Source organism: Vigna unguiculata, chromosome 2, assembly GCF_037176805.1.
Source record: "Vigna unguiculata cultivar grain cowpea cultivar isolate G323 ecotype 2 chromosome 2, ASM3717680v1, whole genome shotgun sequence".
NCBI lineage: Eukaryota > Viridiplantae > Streptophyta > Magnoliopsida > Fabales > Fabaceae > Vigna > Vigna unguiculata.
In genome coordinates, this window is record NC_140793.1 from 24,976,353 (window position 1) to 24,982,257 (window position 5,905).

Below are 5,905 nucleotides of genomic sequence, written 5' to 3' on the forward strand. Positions count from 1 at the left end.
TTTACTCGACAAGGATATGTGAGTTTTTCCTTTATATTGAGATTTCCCATGTTAAAAATTTTAGTATTTGTTGGTTCCTCCATTTTCTATTTTATGGATTTTATTATTTTGCATATTATTTATTTAGGAAATATTTGATCTGGGTTTTGCTTCCGCGCTTGGTTATCTGTTATTTTTTTTAGATCTTCCCAATGCAAAGCTTTCTAACTATGAGTTTGTGTCAATAATTTTTTCATAAACAATTTAAAAGATAAAAGTGAAATGTAAAAGATTTTTTTTAACTTATATATCAATTGGTTTTATTTCATAGATTGTTTCATTTTTTCTTTAAAAAATATTTATGAAGAAGTGTATTTAAACAAACTTTATTTATATGATATTATATGAAAAGTGAAAATATCAAAATTGTGAAACACTTATCATCTTTTATGATAAAAAATATCATTTTTTATCTTTTTATCAACAAGGTAAAAGATAAAAAATATTGCACTAATTTTCTTTGCATATAGACTAACCCAATTAACGAAACAAATCACAATGTACGCATTAGCTTCCATTTTTGTATTTTGGATGGATTTTATTTAGACTCTATAATGAGGTGATTTTTTGTAGTGACTCACTTATCTTAGCTCATATATAATTCATTTAGTATATGTTTTCTTGATAATTGATGCCTATTTATCTCATAAAAAGTATTTTTACTATGATTTTGTTTATTACATACAAAGTTAAGAACATATTTGAAAGTTATAGTATAATGATATATTTTAATTAAAAAATAATTTGTATTATTGAGTTCATCTAATATATTATAAATTATAATTGCTTTTGCTTTAGTTTTATTTTAAGGTATTTAGTTTTGCATTTGAATTATTATAATGATTTATTCTTATTACTTTTTCATAAGTTAATTTAATTAAATTTCATATATTAATGACATAGAAAACAATGAAGATTTAAGTGTGACTATTATGTTATACATTATGTTAGATGTACATAATAACTTGTGAAAATATCATTGATTCTTGAAAATAAATAATAAACTTCTTCAAATATTGTCAAAAAGATCATAGTTCGGTTCCATACATGTTATTATAACATTACGTCAAAATAGTCAATAGATAACATTCTATAGACAATGTTTATTTAATTAAGCGCTATAAATCAGAATACAAAAACAAAAGACAGCGCTTTATAAAATAAATGCTATAAAAATACATATACATAAATAACGCTTCATCTAAAAAACGCTATCTATATTTCCTGGAAAAAATCTTCACCCGTCACTGATTTTAAAAATATAATAATAGTTTGTCTTTATATTTTACCAAAAAAAGGCTTTTATATTATGAAAATAAGACAATGATATCCTGCAAAAGGTGTACATTAAATTTATGTACAATGAATTGGTTAATTAATTACATCACATTTAATTAAGATATGAATATATAAACACTATGAAATTAATATAAGGCCTTGATTTATTTGAAGACACCTTCTTTCAAATGGTGACAAGGATATAAGTACATTTTAAGCCAGAATTTGATATATATTCAAATACATCATATCATATTCTAGGTATTTGCGAGTGTTAATTAGTGAATGAGATAACATTATATATTCATATATTTGCATTTGGACACACTCAACTGACAGATACTAAAACATATTTTTATGATTTCAGAAAATAGTAGTGACAATACAGCATGAACTCTGATATTGGGAATTATTCTCAAGTTCTACGACTCTCCTGATTTTTAATAATACTCTCACTGCATCATCAACACAAACCCTTTAATTACCACCATCATCAACAATTTGTGCGTCATGGGTAAGAATATATCTACATATACTTGTTGTAAGGTAAAAAAATTACACTCATTCCATGTTTAATTCAGCTTAGAATTTTTTAGATGTCTCCTTTACATCTTATTTGATTTCAAATTCCATGGTGTTTTTACTTGAGCAGAGATTATGCATATTCAAGACCAATTACATCGGTAATATTTCAACTTATTATGACTCTTGAGCATCTTTTCATTGGTATGGGATGGCTCATCGGGCAATTGTTCCAGCCACTGCATCTTAGTTGTTTGGTCTCAGAAACTTTTATGCACTGTACAATTTCATCACTCAGGAAAACCTTGAAGAACATTGGTCTTCTCTAGTGTCATTGTCAGTACCAAGTTTGGGATCACTGTTGTTGCATTTGCCAAATGTTGCTATTGAGTCTCTGAAATGTTATGGTAGCGTATGCCTTTTCCTAGCTTCCATGATCATGGCAGCATTATGCGTTCTTGTAGTAAGGTTATGCACGATTCTAGTGTTAAGAACAAGGATTGTTTATGTCAATCTTAGGTGGTTGGTTCATAGTGAGATATGTACAATGTTTAGTCTTTTTTAAATGTGTGAATAAATTCTAAAGTTGTAGGATTCTTTATAATTGATAGAGAAAATTTTGGATAAAATGTTTATTGGATAAAGTAAGTCAATTAAATTATTTTATTTGATAATTGTATATTGTTATATTAAGGTAATATTATTATGAATGGAGGAAAATTGAAAAAATAAAATAAAAAACTCATTGATTATGTAACCTGTCATAATAAGTTGGATTTTGCAAAGATAGCACTAAAATAAGAAGGAATGAATGAAAAATTATAAAAATTATAAAAATTATAATTGAACCAATACACAGCGCTTGATTGTGAAAATGCTATCTATTGATGAAAAATAAATAAAAAGCGCATATGTAACCAAGTGTTATCTATAGATCATTTATATTTTTGAAGAATACATAGACAACGTTTATTTAACTAGCGCTATCTATAAAGTGTCATTAGACAGCGCTTTTTTACAATCGCTATCTATTAATAGATATCGCTCCAATAGATAACGCCTAAAAAGCGCTATCTATTAGAAAAAAAACGCTATCTATTGACAATTTTGGCGTAGTGTAATTAACAAAACTGATATTTATTTCTTAACGCAACATTTTGTAAATGATGAATCATTGAACACATGCAAATAAAGAAATTTTCATGAATTGACAAGATAGTTTTTATGTATTAGAAATTAAAATTTTTGTGTTTAAAATATTGTGTTTTTCAATAATACATTTTGATCTAATTAATTTAGTTTTAATACTTATAATTACTTTACATATAATTTAACCATAATTTTGTTATACTTAAATACAATTTTGATATACTTAAATACATATACTTAATTTTTTACAAATTTGATATAGGTGGTTGAATTGATTTATAATTACAAGTTAAAAAACTCACTCAATTTTTACTTAAAAAACATAACATATTATAGTAATTATGACCAAAACCTTATTTATTATTGCTCAGTTTGTGAACCAAAATGTTCGAATCAAGAGCAATTTACTTGCCACACATTTGTTGGCAAACAATTATGTATAGTATTTATTTAACACTATTTGGTCAAGAAATTTTACAATAATTATTTAATATTTATGTTTTAAGGTATAAAACAATGACATAAATGTGCTCAAATGTATATATACACGTTTCTTTTCTAAAGAAAATATTAAAAAACATGATAATTGTCGTTGTTAAGGATTGAGACAAATATCATGTGTCATTGTTTGGATTTATGTGAAAATTCTTCCAACTCAAGTTTTGGCTTTAATCGTTCGTGTATATCACTATATAAAAGAAACATGAGGTTGGATAGTGTTATGCCATTCTTCTACGGTTACATTTTGTTCTTATTATATAAAGGATTCATGTTCAAGTTATCTAGACTATCACGATTGTATTTGATTAATAGTAACTTCATTTTCATCATTGCAAAAACTAAGAATTCAAAGAAAATTTTCTCTAGAATGCTAAAAATACTATTTAATTTCAAATAAAAAATTATTTTTAATTATTCTAACCACTCTTAAAGTTGTTGTTGATGAAACCATGCAATCTTTGTCTGAAAGTCGATATTAATAAAAATACCACAAAATTTGTACGCACGTCTCACTATTAAGAGTAATTACGTTCCAAAAAGAAATTATGTATCGTATTTCAAATAATATACGTAATTCATTTTGAAATTACGAATAAAATGGTAGTTTTATAAAATATGATGAGGAATTTCAATATACTTATATCATGATGAAATTCTTTCATGATAATGTTTGGACTGAAATTGCATGCATATGAAGACGTTGATTTTGTAAAAATAGACTATAACCTACTTCTGACTACAAAATAAAAACTCAATTTTTCAACAAATTTAGATATATATTGATAAGACGTTTAGATGAAATTCAACGTGACAATTGAGTGTAAATTATCTTTTAGGTATGGATGTACGAGAAAATAACACTATTGATGATGCTAATATTAATATATATATATATATATATATATATATATATATATATATATATATGCGATTTTAAAGTTTAGTATATAATTTATAATGTATAAAAGGCAGGAAAAAAGGAGAGTTAAGTATCTTAAAGTGTCATTAAATTCTATTATAGTATAGTAATTAAATAAAATTTGAAGTTTCAAATTAAATAATTCTTCATCTTAATTTTAAGAAGTTGATTTCTGTGTGATATTTAACACACTCTCTGTTATGGAAACATATATATCTTAAATATAAAAGATTAAATATTAGTGAATAATTCTATATTAATCTAATGATGGTTTACACCATATTACTAAATAAACTTCAAAGTTATTTAATAAATAAATTTTAAGTTAAATTCAACCTTATTATAAAATTGATTTATAAAACAATATTTACATTTATTTATACAATATAAATTTAGTTTAGTTGATTTCTGTATCTCACTTATGTACTATAAATTTGTTTTAGTCGATGTTGATCTTTAACATTTTAGATCATAATGATAGACTTTAATAATATTATTTTAATTTAAGATTCAATCAATAATAATTTTTTATTAATTGATTTACAAATTTAATGATAAGAAAATTAAATGTATAAAAAACCGAATAAATGGTACAGTGTAGAGTTGAGTGTACATAAACATTTATCTTTTTCCTTGTGCAGAGTTTATACACGCAATGTGAGTGTACCCTATTGACCATTTGTGAGAGTGAAAGAATGACCTGGTTTTGGTTCCATGGAAGATGCTTTCGGAAAGTTTAATTAGTCGATCCTTAGTTTTGATGAAAAGACAGATAAGTATATATCATTCAATGAACATTGCAGTAGGTATATATATACACATCAGTGCATGCATGCTGAATTTTATGGTATCATTTTATAGTTAATTTCAAACGTTTGTTTTAATTATGTAATTAATATTTATATAATATATAGTTAACGTGGAGAACAAAATCTTACCTAGCTAGAATGTTATATGTACCAGAATTGAAAAATGTTATTTTATAGAAGAGAAATGCGATATTCTAAGCCTACCTTATCTCTTTTGACAAAGCCAAGTAAGCAAATCATAGCATGCCACATTGCGGACAAATTCAAATACAACCAAATAAGTTATTAAGAATAATCTCCACCATAAAAGAGACAAGATAGAGAAATTGGAAGAAAAGTTTTTATATATATATTTTTTTATCTAAACCTACAAAAGATGAAGATATGTTTGTGGCTAATAACTGGTTCCCAATTGCATATGTTGTCACATCGTGAGATGTGGAAGGTATAAACATTAAACAACCCTTACTTTGTTTGTTTCAAGTTCGAAACCAAGAAGAAATAACAAATTATAAGACATTATAAAGAGATTTCTGCTAAGAGTTTATATCTATGATATAATTATTATACGATAAATATTTTGTTAATATTTATGATTTATCTATAACAATATATAAAAGAGATTTCTCTTTTTGTGTCCACATTTTAAAATACCCAATTTTATCCTTTAAATATAATAATTTATTAA